The sequence below is a fragment of the Triticum dicoccoides genome, chromosome 7A, assembly GCF_002162155.2.
Source record: "Triticum dicoccoides isolate Atlit2015 ecotype Zavitan chromosome 7A, WEW_v2.0, whole genome shotgun sequence".
Classification (NCBI taxonomy): Eukaryota; Viridiplantae; Streptophyta; class Magnoliopsida; order Poales; family Poaceae; genus Triticum; species Triticum dicoccoides.
The window spans coordinates 525,127,508-525,148,300 of record NC_041392.1 but is presented as its reverse complement, the minus strand read 5'-3'; the positions used below and the strand labels follow the sequence as shown (position 1 = coordinate 525,148,300).

Below are 20,793 nucleotides of genomic sequence, written 5' to 3'. Positions count from 1 at the left end.
GACCCAATTGTGAAGGATTCTCGAAAAAAAAACGCGGACCAGGGACCACTATTTTCCCCCTTTTTTCCTTTTATTTTTTGTTTCTTTTCGTTGAAATTTGGGAATGGTTTTGAAAATCCGGGATCACTTTTTGAAATTCATAACGTTTTTAAAAACATGATCATTTTTTTAATTCGGGAACAGTATTTGAAATTCAATAAAAAATGAATTTGTCAACATTTTTTGAATCGAGGATCTTTTTTGGAATTCACAAACATTTTTTTGAATGGATGAACAATTTTTCTAGATGCATGAACATTTTTTGATTTTTTTAATGGACAAACATTTCTTGAAATTAAAAAAAATGAAATTCGCAAACATTTTTTGAATTCATGAACTTTTTTGGGAAGTTTGAACATTCTTAAAGAAAATCAGGAACAATTTTTAAATTAAGAACATTTTTTAAATCCCAAATATGTTTTTTCTAATTTGAGAGTCATGAACCGTTATGAAGACGGAATAAGGTTCTCCCCGCCTAACCCCTGTTCTGGTGGTGTTTCTAGCATCGTCGGAAGGCGAGTGGAGGTTTGTCACCGGCAGATCTCGTAGGATTTGGTCGGAATTTGTCTTCAGTGGATCCACATGGATCATGTCTTCGTTCATCTATATTCGTGTGTTTTACAGGTTGGATTCTTTCGATCTACACTTCTCTTCATTGGTGACGGTTGTTGTTCTGGTCTGTTGGTCCTAAAGGGTCTTAGCACGACAACTTCCCTATTGTCTGCTACAACAAGATTTTCCCAGCTTTGATGAGGGAGGGGCGAAGACGGTGGCTCGCCTTCGGCTCGCTCTAGTGCTTGTAGTCATCACTATGTGGTCTATGGACCTAGATGTTTTCGTTTACTTTTGATGTTCTTTATACTACTTTGATAGTTGATGAATGGATTAAAAGTTTTCTCGCACAAAAAAAAAATATAAAGGAAACAAAAAGTAAAAATGAAAGAAGAAAAACAAATAAAAAAGGAGTGCCCTGTCCACACATGGGAAGCGCGAAATGCGCGCGTGGGCACAAGGGGGTGTGCGATTGGTGGCTATATGCCGACCTACGCGGCAAATAAGAGCTTCCATCCAGTTCCACATCTCCTACTGAAGGCTCATTGTGTCCAATAGTCGTTGCTTCACACATGAAAGGGCGAGGTGAGGCATACAGATATCTCTACTCCTAATGTCTGTCCAATAGTCGTTGCTTCACACATGAAAGGGCGAGGTGAGGCATGCAGATATCTCTACTCCTAATGTCTGAGTTGATAGTCTCGCCTTACTCCCACCTTATCCCACCAGTCCTATTCTTCGCCCACCTCATCCCACCTGTCCTATTTTTCGCCCACCTCATCCCACAGCATTGGGCCGGCCCATTAATCTCTACTCCTAATGTCTGAGTTGATAGTCTCGCCTCACTCCCACCTTATCCCACCAGTCCTATTCTTCGCCCACCTCATCCCACCTGTCCTATTTTTCGCCCACCTCATCCCACAGCATTGGGCCGGCCCATTAACGTGTACATGAACGCAATCCTCGCATCGCCTGCCCTCCTAGCGATCCTCCCGACGTCCTCGCGCCGCCTTCCTCATTTCCCCGATCTCCTCTACCAGGCGCCCTCCTCGCGATCCTCCCATCGTGTCCTCGCACCACAGCCTCTTCTCCCTGATCTCCTTTGTGACCCAGGCGTTGGGCGACCCCGGCGACTCCTCCGTACTCCGGCTGCGAGGTCGCATCAGACGCCGGCTGCTCCTCCGCGGCCTCACGCCCTGCCGGCGACGAGGACACAGATTGAGAAAGATCCCTTGGAAGACAGGTTTGGACCAGCCCGTGATCCCCTGATTCTTCTCTTGCTACAGGCCGATCTATCCAGGTGAGTAGACAAGAATATCCAGGTGAATACACAAGAACGTGAATGTATGCACAGATTACAAACGCATGCACAGATTACACTGATTACAAAACAAATCCATTACCAATGCATGCATAGATTACAAATGCTCCAGGAACTGATGCTCCACCAACTGATGATTGAGCCCTTGTTTCTAAGCTATCCCTATTCCTAGGAGTAGAGATTACAAATGCATAAAATGGAGCCACATATTACAAATGCTCCAGCAACTGATCCTCCAGCAACTGATGCATCGATGGAGCCCTTGTTTCTTAGCTCTCACTATCCCGAGGAGTACTCCCTGCTCGAGCGATTTGTCAGCCCAGCGCTCGCTAAAGTTGTGATGCACCAATGAGTTCTGCATACATATTTTGTTATATTTTGCTAAATGAAAAATGCTCCACAAACATTTGGTGCTAACAAGCTTATACATGTAAGCTTGACATGGTTAGGAATGATAGTCTACCTAGATTATAGAGGTAAATACACCCGAAGTCATAGAACTTGCATGCAATGGTCAATTTGGTACACAAACTTGTAAAATACGTGTTTCTGGTCATCAAACTTGCACGAGCATTCATATACAGTCACATTTCATGTACACGAACGTATCCATGGCCTATGTGGCATTCCAGTGTGGCCAGGGCCCACTATCATCCGCTGTAGCATCTAAATCTGCAGAGAAGCCTTTGCCTTTTTTTATTTTCATATTAAGCCCCTAAAAATAAAATTAAAAAGCAAACGATATGGGGTTTTGAAGCTGCAACGTGCCCTAGTAGTCTCACGTGTACAACCACCAGACTACTGACTATTCATGTCTATATAGCACGACTAATTTCTGTATCATATAAACATTGACTGAAAATAAATTTTACAAGAAATGTAACACGGAAAAAAATGAGCACCGTGGCTCAACCATGTGACCTTGTGGTCAAGGTTAACTAAGATTACCACCGACAACACAACACGTCCAGATGTAAGAAAACAATTTATATTCTTGTGTTTGTGACATTCAAAAAATATTTATGTGTTACAAAAAAAGGTATGCAACATTTTAAAAAGTTTCAAAAACTTGTATTTAAAAAAATGTTAATCAACACAACCTGTCCAGATTAACATTTTTTCAAATACAAGTTTTGAAATTTATGTGTATTGAAACATATACTCCATATGATACACATATGTTTTGATGTTTTAAATACTCCAGTATACATCTATGTTATATTAAATACTCCAGTATACATCTATGTTTGGAGTATTTTAAAAAATATATGCTTAATACTTTTGAAACATAAGATTAACATTTTTTTCAAATACAAGTTTTGAAACTTTTTTCAACTATGTTTTTAACATTTTCGGATGGTACAAAACATTTTTAAGCTACACAAACAGTTTTATACATTGTATAGGCATTTAAAAAATGTCATGACCAGTTTTTTTGGAATGCACGAACATTTTTAAAATGCAACGTATCATTCTTAATTACACAAATGTGGTTTACAATGTTTAAACATTTTTTTAAATGTCACACACCTTTTTTGTAACACATAAACATTTATTAAATATCACAAACACAAAAATATAATTTTTTTTCTTACATAGAACAAGAAGGAATAACAACATGAAAAATATTTATCCCATTTGGATATGTTGTGTTTTCGAAACCCGGTGGTAATCTTAGTTAACATTGATTACGAGGTCACATAGTCGAGTCACGGTGCTCCCTTTTTTCGGGTTACATTTCTTGTAAAATTGATTTTTCGGCCATGTTTATATGATATAAAAATTATTTGTGCTACCTAGACATGAATGATCATCGGTTTGGTGGTTGTTAACCCGAGCCTAGTAGTGGCACGTCCCTAGTTCGTAACCGAACCATCCCTTGTTTTTCCATTTTATTTTAGGGGCTTTATACGTAAATAAAAAATAATTTTATTTTAGGGGCTTAATAAGTTAAAAAAATAGGTGTATAATACGTAAATAAAGAAAAAGCCTGCAGATCTACCATGCGTCGCGGGCTTACGGTGGGCCCTGGCCATGCTGGCATGCCACATAGACCACGGATACGTCCGCGTACATGGAATATGACCGTATACGAACGTTTGTGCAAGTTTGATGACCAGAAACACGTATTTTATAAGTTTGTGCACCAAACTGACCGTCACGTGCAAGTTCTATGACTCCTGGTGTATTTACCTCTAGATTATACCGCCGTGTATGTGCTCCAACATCAATTTGTCTTGGCCATTTTGGTTCAGGAACTTGGTACCAACCAGAGAGAAATGTCCAGGGCATCTCCAGTACAAATCATCTCCACTTGTTTGAATGTATAAAACAGTTTAACTTCTTTCAAGTATAAATGGGAAATGCAAGTAGTAAGAGAAACAAACAGGGTGAGGCGAAAAGCGTGCCTCAACAATCTCTGCATGTGCAGATAGATAGACAAAGCAGTGCAGGTGCATGTACATATTTCATGTTTGTAGTCAATGGCGGATTAACAAAATATGTTATAATTTGTATATCTTCGTATGCTACAGAGGACATGGACGCGACAAGCCTCACCAGAACCGCTCTTCGTGATGACACAGGGTCTCCAGGTACATGGTCTTATGTTGATCCATGTCATAACTATCTAATGTACATGTGTGATCAAGCATTCGTATTTTCTTCTAAAAGCATCACAGATGGACATCCCAGCCTTATTCGTGACAAATCTAACTTTGACATACTTTCCCAAAACCTTACTGGAATGTTCAAGTGTATTATATGTGTCTTACGATTCTTGAAATTAATCAAGTCCTTTTCATGGAAACACACAGGCAACCACAAAGGAACAAAGGAACCTCACTTAGGAAATTTCCTTGAAACCCACCCACACCCTGAAGTTCATGTCTCGGAAGTTGACCATCTTGACGCGATTAGTGGAGGTATGGCTACACCTCAATTAAAAATACAACTTGTGTATGTTTGAATGGCGTCCAAGCTTGCTTTGTTTTGCTTCCATTCTTTCTTTCATCAAGTATGTGTATTTTCTACCAAACAGTGCTCGCAACAAGTGGCAAATCAGAAGGACCTAACAATGTAAATTCAAGAAGCATCACAACCACAGTGGGGAATGCAACCAATTTGCAACGACCCCCTCTTGGTGATATCTCTAACGTTGGCATTCATTCCAAATGTGGCTCAGGTATGTTACTCCGTATCATATGTGTCGGGCAATTCACCACCTTATCATGTGTGTGCTTGCCTTGTTTTGGTTCTATTTTTAATCTAATCAAACATGTGTATTTGCTTCCAAGCAGTGGTCTCAGGAAGCACCAAATCAAGAGGATCTCGCAATGTAAATCCAAAAGACATCACACCCGCACTGAGGAATGCAACTAATTTGCAACGACACTCTCTTGGTGATATCTCTAACGTTGACATGCATTTCCAAAGGATCACAGGTACAGAGCTCTTTATCATATGTGCCTTGCGACTCACCACCTTATCATGTATAGGCTTGCCTTGTTTTGGTTATGTTTTTAATTTGATTGAACATGTATTTGCTTTCAAACAGTGGTCGCAACAAGCAGCAAATCAAAAGGACCTCGCAATGAGAATTCAAAAAACATCACACCCGCACCGGGGAATGCAACAAATTTGCAACGACACCCTCTTGGTGATGTCTCTAATGTTGACATGCATTCCCAAATGGGTTCATGTATGTTACCCCGTATCATATGTGCCTTGCGAATCAGCACCTTATCGTATGTGTTCTATTTTTATTTGATCAAACATGTGTATTTGCTTTTCGTATCTGCACAGGCTTGCTCAACAAGCCCAATGGACCCCGCATGGAAACACTGTTGCGTGGACAGACAAACACCCACCCACCCCCTCCTGGTCATGTCCTCGATGTTGATCCGCCGACCCAGATGAGTGGAGGTACTGCTCCATACTTACCATGCAAATACACAGTATGAATTGCAGATCTGGTCTGTGTTCTACATTAAGGAAGCTCCATACTTGCCTTGTTTTGATTCCCTTTTTTAGTTGTAGATGAACCAGCCATCTTAGATGATGATGCTTCATTACCTACTCCTATTGCTATCACAGCTGCTAATGGTGCAGAACTAGCAGAGAGTTCTACCGGTATGGGCCAGCTATATCTTTCATATTGATGTTCTACATGCAGAATTTTGCATTGTGTGATGTAATGTTGTTGGTGTAGATGGAGATACAACAGCAAAATCTATTGCCATTAGTGATAGTAGACAAGCTAAGAGGGCACACCATAGAGAACGCAAAAGGGCATACGATAGAGAGCGCAGAGAGAAATTGACCAGCGAACAAAGAGAGCAGATAAATGCACGGAGGCGAGAAGCTTATCGCAGGAAAAAGGAGTTGGGACCCAAATTCCTAGAAGAACAAAATCGGAAGACACGGGAACAACGCAAGCAAAGACGAGATAGCTTAACTGCTGATGAGAGAGCGGATATGAGTGCTGAAAGAAAGACAAGATACATTGCAATGCGACGTCCAGATTTACCTACTACATCTGCGGCCAATCAGTCTTTGCACAGTAGTGCATCACCTGTGTCAACGAACATGGCAGGACACACCTTCAAATCTGTTGGTAATTCACTCCATCTGCAGTTCACTTCACTTCTTATATCCGCCCAGGTTGAATTTGAGTGCATCACCACGCCTGCAACCTTTGCAGATTCGTTGTCCGCCGAAAATGCGTCAGCAGCTCGTGGCCCCACGTACATTCGCAACATCGAAACCCATGGTAGTTATCCCAACAACGGTCATCTTTCATTTTGTAATCATTCATCAGATATTTATAATGATTCGAAAATGTTGCAGGTGCCTATTTAAGCAGAACCTTAGGTGATGGTGCTATAGATGGCAACCTCATAACAATCAATGAGCACCTAACAAGTGCCGACCAGCAAACCAGTGATCCGCTAACAATAGCGGATAATGGAGCTGACGAGCAGAGGCATGAGTCCAGAGCAAAGCGTAGGACGAGAGAGCGATCTTGCAAGGGAAGTATGGCGGCGAAGAAGCATCATGAGAAAATTGGCAAGCGGAAATCATGTACGAAGGTGCCACGTGGTGAGAGGAACGCTCTGCTAGATCGTCGTAATGAAAGCTTTGCAGGTAGGGTGAAGACCCAAAGCGTCAGGAGTAGCTCCATACTGGAAATGAGCTCAACTGGACAACCTACCGTAGTTGAAGCACACGGTGCCTCAACCTCATCTAGCACGCCGGAGTACACGATCAGAAGTGAAGGTAACACTCCAATCCTTACTCTCCTTGCGTCCCTTGAGTCTGAACCCTCATTTATTGGTTTCGCAACTGAGCAGACGACATGGACGCTTACCTTAGTCGTCTCATGAATGATAATGTCAACCCTGACAACCTATTTGACGATGAGTATTACCTGTTTGCTGGTGAAGGTATGTACACCCACTTGAGCAACATCCACCCCTTGGGAATATCACACTAATTATAAACATTGTTTGCAGGCTCAGATGCTGATGACATGGAGCACGACGAATTGGAAGATGACCGTCACAATACCTATGTCGACCATGATCCATTGGACTATGTCTACTCAAACCTCCCAGACCACACACACATCCTGAAGCACGCCGCGAACTGCGATCATTGCAAGGCCAAGAAGTTTGAGTCTGAGGCCCCGGGATTCTGCTGTCGCAGTGGGCAGATCGAGCTGAAGCAGCCGGAGCCCATCCCGGAGCTAATGAGGCTTTGGTCTAGCATGGATGTGGACTCAAGGCATTTTCGGGAGAACATATGGTTCTTTAACGACCACTTCTCCTTCACAACCCTCGGCGTCAGCCTTGATGAAAGCTACACAAACATGAAGTCTGGGGTGTACACGTTCCGGGCACACGGCACCATCTACCACAACGTTCATTCCTTCGGGCCAACATCCCGTCCAGAGCATCTACAGTTGTACTTCTACGATGACGACCCAGGCCTAACCCATCGCAAGGCTGCCACCGAGCAATTAGACCAGGATGTCGTCAGAAAGTTAGTGGACATACTCAGGGAAAACCCGTACTCCCAACAGTTTAGGAGTTTGGGTGCGCACAGGGACAACCTCGACGATTACAGGATAGACCTCAACACTGACCAGAGACTAGACCAACGGAGGTATAATAGACCTCTGTCATCTGAGGTCGCTGCAATTTGGGTGGAGGGCACTGACTTAGCGAAGAGGTTTGATCGTAGGATTACACTTTGCGGGAATGACAACCAAAGGCACAGTATACATGTAACGTCTGGATCGTATGACCCGCTCTCTTACCCATTATTCTACCCAAGGGGTGAGCTCGGTTGGCATCCGAAACTACCTAAACGTGATGTCCCTTGGCCGGTTGTGCAACAACCAAGAGGTAGACGTGATGATGATGATGATGATGATGATCAGGATGCAGGTAAGCCTTATGTGTATTCTGTCGTTTTGATGAATTGTATAGTTCTCTTATGAATCCTAATGTCCGCGTTACTCATCCATATGCAGAGGGGAATAGCAGGTTATGCGTCTCGGTGAGAGACTACTACTGTTACATGTTGTAGACACGACCTGGGATATTCAATCCCATACTCTGTGGAGCACGATTGCTCCAGCAATGGGGGTGGACATGTACATCAAGATTGAGAGTTGTAGGTTGAAATGGTACAGGAAGAACCAGACAAAGATCCGTGCTGACCTATATAAAGGAGTTGTTGATGCAATTACATCCGGGGAGACCCGGGCAAGCGCTGTTGGAGTAAGGATAGTGCTCCCTGGAACATACCCAGTTGGCGACTGCGACATGAAACGGAGACATATGGATGCCATGGCAATTGTCCATACCTACGGGAAGCCCGACATCTTCTTGACCATGACCTGCAACCCTAACTGGGAAGAGATAACAAATGAGTTGTTTCCTGGTCAGACAGCGCAAGACCGACCTGATCTTGTGGCTCGTGTGTTCCATGGCAAGCTAGAGGCTATGAAAGATATGTTGTTCAAGAAGAATATCCTGGGTGTTGTTGTCGCACATGTATATGTAGTCGAGTTCCAGAAGAAGGGCCTCCCCCACGCACACTTTTTGTTGATCATGGATTCTACCTATAAGCTTGTCGTTCCGAAGCAGTACGACCGACTCATTTCTGCCGAGCTCCTAGACAAGCAAAAGTATCCTGAACTCCACGCCTTGGTGGTGAAACATATGATGCACGGACCATGCGGTGCTCTCAACCCCAAAAATGTGTGCATGCAACAGAACGAGTGCAAGTGCAGATACCCGAGGCCGTTCAATGAAAACACGGCACAAGGCAAAGACTCATACCCAGTTTATTGTCGTCGAGATGATGGTCGGCAGGCTAAGGTTCGGGGTAAAATGTTGGACAACAGATGGGTTGTGCCGTATAACGCTTACCTTCTGCGGATGTTCAATTGCCACATCAACGTTGAGGTTTGCTCCAGCATAAAGGCCGTCAAATACCTTTACAAGTACATATACAAGGGCCATGATAGGGCTTCTTTCAGCATCGACCAGCCCGACACCGATGGTAACATTGATGAGATCAAAAGATACGTAGACGCGAGGTGGGTTACTCCTCCGGAGGCGATGTGGAGGATATTTGGCTTCCCCTTGTGTGCCAATGACCCGCCTGTCCTATAGTTGCCTCTTCATCTCCCAAACATGCACAGGGGGCATTCAATGAGCAAGCTCACTTGACCGACGTAGTCGCCTCTGAGAATTCTTCCAAATCCATGTTGACAGAGTATTTCAAAGCTAAGCAAAATCACCCGTGGGCTAGGAATATATTGTACAAGGATTTTCATGGAAGGTTCACATGGCAGAAGGGTAAGAAGTATTGGAAAGAGAGGGTGGAGCATTATCAGATAGGTCGAATTGTGTCTGCCAATCCTGCCGAGGTGGAGCGATACTATCTGCGTGTGCTGCTAAACCATGTTGCTGGCAAGACATCCTATGAGGACCTGCTCACCGTGGACGGTAGGCTATGCGGGAGCTTTAGAGAGGCTGCCGAAAGGTTGGGACTCATCGAGGCAGATAACACGCTCGACGACTGTCTCACCGAGGCAGAGCAGTGGGCGATGCCATGTTCGCTCAGGAGGCTCTTTGCAACAATTTTGGTGCACTGTGAGCCAGGCAACGTGCGTGGTTTATGGGATAGGCACTTCGAGCCTATGTCTGATGACTATCGGCGATCACACACGTGCCCAATTGAGGTGGAACAGATGGTGTTGATTGACATTAGGGGTATGTTGCAGTCCATGGGCAAAGACATAGCTGATTTCGCTCTTCCATGCATTGACGATGCGTTCGATCCAACCGGGGGCGAGGCCAGAGAAGTGATCGAGGAATGCAACGTCGATTTTGACATCAACGACACTAAATTGGCATCGTCGCTAAACTTGGAGCAGAGGGTTGCATACGACGAGATACTAGCTGTTGTTGAACGCGGTGATGGGGGTGTGTTCTTTGTTGATGGCCCGGGAGGTACAGGGAAGACATTCCTGTACAGGGCGCTGCTCGCCATGGTTCGAAGCGAGGGAAACATCGCTATCGCTACCGCGACGTCAGGCGTCGCCGCTTCTATCATGCGTGGAGGCAGGACTGCCCACTCAAGGTTCAAGATCCCATTGAGCTGCGATGATGGCGCCTCATGCACCTTCACGAAGCATAGTGGTACCGCCAAGCTACTGAGGATGGCCTCATTGATACTATGGGACGAGGCCACCATGACTAAGCGATAGGCGGTCGAGGCACTCGACAACAGCATGCGCGACATCATGGGAAGACGGGACCGACCCTTTGGAGGAAAAACTGTTGTGTTTGGCGGGGACTTCAGGCAGGTGCTTCCAGTCGTCAGGAGGGGGTCCTGAAGGAAATATGCCCTAGAGGCAATAATAAAGTTATTATTTATTTCCTTGTAATCATGATAAATGTTTATTATTCATGCTAGAATTGTATTTACCGGAAACATAATACATGTGTGAATACATAGACAAACAGAGTGTCACTTGTATGCCTCTACTTGACTAGCTCGTTAATCAAAGATGGTTATGTTTCCTAACCATGAACAATGAGTTGTTATTTGATTAACAAGGTCACATCATTAGTAGAATGATCTGATTGACATGACCCATTCCATTAGCTTAGCACCCGATCGTTTAGTATGTTGCTATTGCTTTCTTCATGACTTATACATGTTCCTATGACTATGAGATTATGCAACTCCCGTTTACCGGAGGAACACTTTGGGTACTACCAAACGTCACAACGTAACTGGGTGATTATAAAGGAGTACTACAGGTGTCTCCAATGGTCGATGTTGGGTTGGCGTATTTCGAGATTAGGATTTGTCACTCCGATTGTCGGAGAGGTATCTCTGGGCCCTCTCGGTAATACACATCACATAAGCCTTGCAAGCATTACAACTAATATGTTAGTTGTGAGATGATGTATAACAGAACGAGTAAAGAGACCTGCCGGTAACGAGATTGAACTAGGCATTGGATACCGACGATCGAATCTCGGGCAAGTAACATACCGATGACAAAGGGAACAACGTATGTTGTTATGCGGTCTGACCGATAAAGATCTTCGTAGAATATGTAGGAGCCAATATGGGCATCCAGGTCCCGCTATTGGTTATTGACCGGAGACGTGTCTCGGTCATGTCTACATTGTTCTCGAACCCGTAGGGTCCGCACGCTTAAGGTTACGATGACAATTATATTATGAGTTTATGCATTTTGATGTACCGAAGGTTGTTCGGAGTCCCGGATATGATCACGGACATGACGAGGAGTCTCGAAATGGTCGAGACGTAAAGATTGATATATTGGAAGCCTATATTTGGATATCGGAAGTGTTCCGGGTGAAATCGGGATTTTACCGGAATACCGAGAGGGTTACCGGAACCCCCCGGGAGCTATTTGGGCCATAGTGGGCCTTAGTGGAAAAGAGAAGGGGCTGCCCTAGATGGCTGCGCGCCCCCCTCCTCTTTTCCCCTCCGAGGAATCCTAGTTGGACTAGGATTGGAGGGGGAATCCTACTCGCCGGCCAGCCTCCCCTCCTCTCCTCCTTTATATACGGAGGCAGGGGCACCTCTAAACACACAAGTTGACACAAGTTGATCCATGTGATCTATTCCTTAGCCGTGTGCGGTGCCCCCTGCCACCATATTCCTCGATAATACTGTAGCGGAGTTTAGGCGAAGCCCTGCTGCTGTAGTTCATCAAGATCGTCACCACGCCGTCGTGCTGACGAAACTCTTCCCCGACACTTTGCTGGATCGGAGTCCGGGGATCGTCATCGAGCTGAACGTGTGCTCGAACTCGGAGGTGCCATAGTTTCGGTACTTGATCGGTTGGATCGAGAAGACGTACGACTACTTCCTCTACGTCGTGTCATCGCTTCCGCAATCGGTCTGCGTTGGGTACGTAGACAATACTCTCCCCTCGTTGCTATGCATCACATGATCTTGCGTGTGCGTAGGAAATTTTTTGAAATTACTACGAAACCCAACAGTGGTATCAGAGCCTAGGTTATTGATGTTGATGTTATATGCACGAGTAGAACACAAGTGAGTTGTGGACGATACAAGTCATACTGCCTACCAGCATGTCATACTTTGGTTCGGCGGTATTGTTGGATGAGACGACCCAGACCAACCTTACGCGTACGCTTACGCGAGACCGGTTCCCTCGACGTGCTTTGCACGAAGATGGCTTGCGGGCGACTGTCTCTCCAACTTTAGTTGAACCAAGTATGGCTACGCCCGGTCCTTGCGAAGGTTAAAACGGAGTCTATTTGACAAACTATCGTTGTGGTTTTGATGCGTAGGTGAGATTGGTTCTTACTTAAGCCCGTAGCAGCCACGTAAAAACATGCAACAACAAAGTAGAGGATGTCTAACTTGTTTTTGCAGGGCATGTTGTGATGTGATATGGTCAAGGCATGATGCTGAATTTTATTGTATGAGATGATCATGTTTTGTAACCAAGTTATCGGCAACTGGCAGGAGCCATATGGTTGTCGCTTTATTGTATGCAATGCAATCGCGATGTAATGCTTTACTTTATTACTAAACGGTAGTGATAGTCGTGAAAGCATAAGATTGGCGAGACGACAACGATACTACGATGGAGATCAAGGTGTCGCGCCGGTGACGATGGTGATCATGACGGTGCTTCGGAGATGGAGATCACAAGCACAAGATGATGATGGCCATATCATATCACTTATATTAATTGCATGTGATGTTTATCTTTTTATGCATCTTATCTTGCTTTGATTGACGGTAGCATTATAAGATGATCTCTCACTAAATTATCAAGAAGTGTTCTCCCTGAGTATGCACCGTTGCCAAAATTCGTCGTGCCCAGACACCACGTGATGATCGAGTGTGATAAGCTCTACGTTCATCTACAACGGGTGCAAGCCAGTTTTTGCACACGCAGAATACTCAGGTTAAACTTGACGAGCCTAGCATATGCAGATATGGCCTCGGAACACGGGGACCGAAAGGTCGAGCGTGAATCATATAGTAGATATGATCAACATAAACGATGTTCACCATTGAAAACTACTCCATCTCACGTGATGATCGGTCATGGTTTAGTTGATTTGGATCACGTAATCACTTAGAAGATTAGAGGGATGTCTATCTAAGTGGGAGTTCTTAAGTAATATGATTAACTGAACTTAAATTTATCATAAACTTAGTACCTGATAGTATCTTGCTTGTTTATGTTGATTGTAGATAGATGGCTCGTGTTGTTGTTCCGTTGAATTTTAAATGCGTTCCTTGAGAAAGCAAAGTTGAAAGATGATGGTAGCAATTACACGGACTGGGTCCGTAACTTGAGGATTATCCTCATTGCTGCACAGAAGAATTACGTCCTGGAAGCACCGCTGGGTGCCAGGCCTGCTGCTGGAGCAACGCCAGATGTTATGAACGTCTGGCAAAGCAAAGCTGATGACTACTCGATAGTTCAGTGTGCCATGCTTTACGGCTTAGAATCGGGACTTCAACGACGTTCTGAACGTCATGGAGCATATGAGATGTTCCAGGAGTTGAAGTTAATATTTCAAGCAAATGCCCGGATTGAGAGATATGAAGTCTCCAATAAGTTCTATAGCTGCAAGATGGAGGAGAACAGTTCTGTCAGTGAGCATATACTCAAAATGTCTGGGTATAATAATCAGTTGATTCAATTGGGAGTTAATCTTCCGGATGATTGCGTCATCGACAGAATTCTCCAATCACTGCCACCAAGCTACAAGAGCTTCGTGATGAACTATAATATGCAAGGGATGAACAAGACTATTCCCGAGCTCTTCGCAATGCTGAAAGCTGCGGAGGTAGAAATCAAGAAGGAGCATCAAGTGTTGATGGTTAACAAAACCACTAGTTTCAAGAAAAAGGGAAAAGGGAAGAAGAAGGGGAACTTCAAGAAGAACGGCAAGCAAGTTGCTGCTCAAGAGAAGAAACCCAAATCTGGATCTAAGCCTGAAACTGAGTGCTTCTACTGCAAGCAGACTGGTCACTGGAAGCGGAACTGCCCCAAGTATTTGGCGGATAAGAAGGATGGCAAGGTGAACAAAGGTATATGTGATATACATGTTATTGATGTGTACCTTACTAGAGCTCGCAGTAGCACCTGGGTATTTGATACTGGTTCTGTTGCTAATATTTGCAACTCGAAACAGGGACTACGGAATAAGCGAGCACTGGCAAAGGATGAGGTGACTATGCGCGTGGGAAACGGTTCCAAAGTCGATGTGATCGCGGTCGGCACACTACCTCTACATCTACCTTCGGGATTAATATTAGACCTAAATAATTGTTATTTGGTGCCAGCGTTGAGCATGAACATTATATCTGGATCTTGTTTAATGCGAGACGGTTATTCATTTAAATCAGAGAATAATGGTTGTTCTATTTATATGAGTAATATCTTTTATGGTCATGCACTCTTAAAGAGTGGTTTATTCTTATTAGATCTCGATAGTAGTTATACACATATTCATAATGTTGAAACCAAAAGATGCAGAGTTGATAATGAAAGTGCAACTTATTTGTGGCACTGTCGTTTAGGTCATATCGGTGTAAAGCACATGAAGAAACTCCATACTGATGGACTTTTGGAACCACTTGATTATGAATCGCTTGGTACTTGCGAACCGTGCCTCATGGGTAAGATGACCAAAACACCGTTCTCCGGTTCTATGGAGAGAGCAACAGATTTGTTGGAAATCATACATACCGATGTGTGCGGTCCAATGAATATTGAGGCTCGTGGCGGATATCGTTATTTTCTCACCTTCACAGATGATTTAAGCAGATATGGGTATGTCTACTTAATGAAACATAAGTCTGAAACATTTGAAAAGTTCAAAGAATTTCAAAGTGAAGTTGAAAATCATCGTAACAAGAAAATAAAGTTTCTACGATCTGATCGTGGAGGAGAATATTTGAGTTACGAGTTTGGTGTACATTTAAAAAACTGTGGAATAGTTTCGCAACTCACGCCACCCGGAACACCACAGCGTAATGGTGTGTCCGAACGTCGTAATCGTACTTTACTAGATATGGTGCGATCTATGATGTCTCTTACCGATTTATCGCTATCGTTTTGGGGTTATGCTATAGAGACGGCCGCATTCACGTTAAATAGGGCACCATCAAAATCCGTTGAGACGACGCCTTATGAACTGTGGTTTGGCAAGAAACCAAAGTTGTCGTTTCTTAAAGTTTGGGGCTGCGATGCTTATGTGAAAAAACTTCAACCTGATAAGCTCGAACCCAAATCGGAGAAATGTGTCTTCATAGGATACCCAAAGGAAACTGTTGGGTACACCTTCTATCACAGATCCGAAGGCAAGACATTCGTTGCTAAGAATGGATCATTTCTAGAGAAGGAGTTTCTCTCGAAAGAAGTGAGTGGGAGGAAAGTAGAACTTGACGAGGTAACTGTACCTGCTCCCTCACTGGAAAGTAGTTCATCACAGAAAACTGTTTCAGTGACACCTACACCAGTTAGTGAGGAAGCCAATGATAATGATCATGAAACTTCAGATCAAGATACTACTGAACCTCGTAGATCAACCAGAGTAAGATCCGCGCCAGAGTGGTACGGTAATCCTGTTCTGGAAGTCATGCTACTAGATCATGATGAACCTACGAACTATGAAGAAGCGATGGTGAGCCCAGATTCCGCAAAGTGGCTTGAAGCCATGAAATCTGAGATGGGATCCATGTATGAGAACAAAGTATGGACTTTGGTTGAATTGCCCGATGATCGGCAAGCAATTGAGAATAAATGGATCTTTAAGAAGAAGACTGACGCTGATGGTAATGTTACTGTCTACAAAGCTCGACTTGTCGCAAAAGGTTTTCGGCAAGTTCAAGGGATTGACTACGATGAGACCTTCTCACCCGTAGCGATGCTTAAGTCCGTCCGAATCATGTTAGCGATTGCCGCATTTTATGATTATGAAATTTGGCAGATGGATGTCAAAACTGCATTCCTGAATGGATTTCTGGAAGAAGAGTTGTATATGATGCAACCGGAAGGTTTTGTCGATCCAAAGGGAGCTAACAAAGTGTGCAAGCTCCAGCGATCCATTTATGGACTGGTGCAAGCCTCTCGGAGTTGGAATAAACGTTTTGATAGTGTGATCAAAGCATTTGGTTTTATACAGACTTTCGGAGAAGCCTGTATTTACAAGAAAGTGAGTGGGAGCTCTGTAGCATTTCTGATATTATATGTGGATGACATATTACTTATTGGAAATGATATAGAATTTCTGGATAGCATAAAGGGATACTTGAATAAAAGTTTTTCAATGAAAGACCTCGGTGAAGCTGCTTACATATTAGGCATTAAGATCTATAGAGATAGATCAAAACGCTTAATTGGACTTTCACAAAGCACATACCTTGACAAAATTTTGAAGAAGTTCAAAATGGATCAAGTGAAGAAAGGGTTCTTGCCTGTGTTACAAGGTGTGAAATTGAGTAAGACTCAATGCCCGACCACTGCAGAAGATAGAGAGAATATGAAAGATGTTCCCTATGCATCAGCCATAGGATCTATCGTGTATGCAATGCTGTGTACCAGACCTGATGTATGCCTTGCGATAAGTTTAGCAGGGAGGTACCAAAGTAATCCAGGAGTGGATCACTGGACAGCGGTCAAGAACATCCTGAAATACCTGATAAAGGACTAAGGATATGTTTCTCATATATGGAAGTGACAAAGAGCTCATCGTAAAAGGTTACGTTGATGCAAGCTTTGACACTGATCCGGACGATTCTAAATCGCAAACCGGATACGTGTTTACATTAAACGGTGGAGCTGTCAGTTGGTGCAGTTCTAAACAAAGCGTCGTAGCGGGATCTACATGTGAAGCGGAATACATAGCTGCTTCGGAAGCAGCAAATGAAGGAGTTTGGATGAAGGAGTTCATATCCGATCTAGGTATCATACCTAGTGCATCGGGTCCAATGAAAATCTTTTGTGACAATACTGGTGCAATTGCCTTGGCAAAGGAATCCAGATTTCACAAAAGGACCAAACACATCAAGAGACCCTTCAACTCCATCCGGGATCTAGTCCAGGTGGGAGACATAGAGATTTGCAAGATACATACGGATCTGAATGTTGCAGACCCGTTGACTAAGCCTCTTCCACGAGCAAAACATGATCAGCACCAAAGCTCCATGGGTATTAGAATCATTACAGTGTAATCTAGATTATTGACTCTAGTGCAAGTGGGAGACTGAAGGAAATATGCCCTAGAGGAAATAATAAAGTTATTATTTATTTCCTTGTAATCATGATAAATGTTTATTATTCATGCAGAATTGTATTTACCGAAAACATAATACATGTGTGAATACATAGACAAACAGAGTGTCACTAGTATGCCTCTACTTGACTAGCTCGTTAATCAAAGATGGTTATGTTTCCTAACCATGAACAATGAGTTGTTATTTGATTAACGAGGTCACATCATTAGTAGAATGATCTGATTGACATGACCCATTCCATTAGCTTAGCACCCGATCGTTTAGTATGTTGCTATTGCTTTCTTCATGACTTATACATGTTCCTATGACTATGAGATTATGCAACTCCCGTTTACCGGAGGAACACTTTGGGTACTACCAAACGTCACAACGTAACTGGGTGATTATAAAGGAGTACTACAGGTGTCTCCAATGGTCGATGTTGGGTTGGCGTATTTCGAGATTAGGATTTGTCACTCCGATTGTCGGAGAGGTATCTCTGGGCCCTCTCGGTAATACACATCACATAAGCCTTGCAAGCATTACAACTAATATGTTAGTTGTGAGATGATGTATTACGGAACGAGTAAAGAGACCTGCCGGTAACGAGATTGAACTAGGCATTGGATACCGACGATCGAATCTCGGGCAAGTAACATACCGATGACAAAGGGAACAACGTATGTTGTTATGCGGTCTGACCGATAAAGATCTTCGTAGAATATGTAGGAGCCAATATGGGCATCCAGGTCCCGCTATTGGTTATTGACCGGAGACGTGTCTCGGTCATGTCTACATTGTTCTCGAACCCGTAGGGTCCGCACGCTTAAGGTTACGATGACAATTATATTATGAGTTTATGCATTTTGATGTACCGAAGGTTGTTCGGAGTCCCAGATATGATCACGGACATGACGAGGAGTCTCGAAATGGTCGAGACGTAAAGATTGATATATTGGAAGCCTATATTTGGATATCGGAAGTGTTCCGGGTGAAATCGGGATTTTACCGGAATACCGAGAGGGTTACCGGAACCCCCCGGGAGCTATTTGGGCCATAGTGGGCCTTAGTGGAAAAGAGAAGGGGCTGCCCTAGATGGGCTGCGCGCCCCCCCCTTCCCCTAGTCCTATTAGGACTAGGAGAGGTGGCCGGCCCCCTCCTCCTCTTTTCCCCTCCGAGGAATCCTAGTTGGACTAGGATTGGAGGGGGAATCCTACTCCCAAAGGGAGTAGGACTCTCCTGCGCCTCCCCCCCTTGGCCGGCCAGCCTCCCCTCCTCTCCTCCTTTATATACGGAGGCAGGGGCACCTCTAAACACACAAGTTGACACAAGTTGATCCATGTGATCTATTCCTTAGCCGTGTGCGGTGCCCCCTGCCACCATATTCCTCGATAATACTGTAGCGGAGTTTAGGCGAAGCCCTGCTGCTGTAGTTCATCAAGATCGTCACCACGCCGTCGTGCTGACGAAACTCTTCCCCGACACTTTGCTGGATCGGAGTCCGGGGATCGTCATCGAGCTGAACGTGTGCTCGAACTCGGAGGTGCCATAGTTTCGGTACTTGATCGGTTGGATCGAGAAGACGTACGACTACTTCCTCTACGTCGTGTCATCGCTTCCGCAGTCGGTCTGCGTTGGGTACGTAGACAATACTCTCCCCTCGTTGCTATGCATCACATGATCTTGCGTGTGCGTAGGAAAATTTTTGAAATTACTACGAAACCCAACAGGTCCAGGGGTAAGATAATAGATGCAACCCTCCGAAGTTCACATCTCTGGAAGGGTATGCGCCAGCTAAAGCTCATCACCAACATGAGGGCTCATAATGACACTTGGTTTGCGGATTACTTGCTAAGGGTAGGCAATGGCACCGAGGAAGTTGATGATCAAGGAAACATACGACTCCCTGAAGATATTTGTGTGCCGTCTACAGGCGAGGGTGACGACCTGGAGAAGCTGATTGACCATGTGTTTCCGAGACTAGATGATAACATGTCCGATCCGAATTACATGACTTCATGCGCAATCCTCTCCACCACAAACGACAGCATCGACAAGATAAACATACGCATGGTAGAGCGTTTTCGGGGAGAAGAAGTAATCTACCATAGCTTTGACAGTGCAGAAGACGACCCATATGGCTACTACGCTCCCGAGTTCCTAAATGGATTGACTCCCAACGGTCTGCCTCCGCATGCACTCAAACTGAAGCTCAACTGCCCTGTCATACTTCTGAGGAACATTGATCCGGCTAATGGTCTGTGTAACGGGACGAGGCTTGTGGTGCGAGGTTTCGAGAGGAACGCCATCGACGCAGAAATCATGATCGGACAACACGCAGGTAGGAGGGTATTCCTTCCTCGAATACCCCTATGCCCGTCTGACAACGACATGTTTCCATTCAAGTTCAAGAGGAAGCAATTTCCTGTAAGGCATAGCTTTGCTATGACAATTAATAAGGCTCAAGGGCAGACCATTCCGATTGTTGGCGTGTACCTACCTAATCCGGTGTTCTCTCATGGTCAACTCTATGTCGCGTTGTCTCGAGCCACCGCGAAGAGGAACATAAAGATCCTCATTGAGAAGGAGGAGGAGAAAGATAATGGCAAGAAGCAAAGCAGTAAAACAAAGAAGCGAAAAAGACCTGCCTTGTCCTTACAGACCTCAATGAAGAACATCGTCTATAAGGAAGTCCTTACAGGCTGGAGTCCGCACTTAAGAAGCTGGCGGGTTTTGAATAAGACAAAGGATTTACTCTTCGCGGTGTTTATGATGCGGCCCCAAAGCAGGCACAGTCAATGTTATTTATTTTTGTCCTGTATAGTCTCTTATTTCCCCCTTATTTGAATTTTATAATCCTGGCTTTTCAATACATATCTAAACAGACATGATGTGCTAGTAACTACTTAGTTGCAGGTTTGGCGCAAGTAAACGGATGGATGCATGTTGACATCTTCATGATCTCACAAATATTTCCAGTAGTATTATTTTCCTTTCATTGTGCCATATTCTGTTAGTTGCTTTTCCTATTGCGTGTATCTTGCAGA

At 44.2% G+C, this 20,793-nt stretch overlaps 1 long non-coding RNA gene across 1 annotated transcript; it reads right to left on the bottom strand.

Moving 5' to 3' along the window:
- Positions 1 to 1,946: 1,946 nt before the first annotated feature.
- LOC119330168 lies at positions 1,947 to 3,012 on the bottom strand. Its single transcript, XR_005159932.1, has 2 exons — positions 2,376 to 3,012; positions 1,947 to 2,267 (listed from the first exon to the last, which is right to left on the bottom strand). It is a non-coding gene; the product is annotated as an uncharacterized LOC119330168 (long non-coding RNA).
- Between the last annotated feature and the right edge of the window lie 17,781 nt (positions 3,013 to 20,793).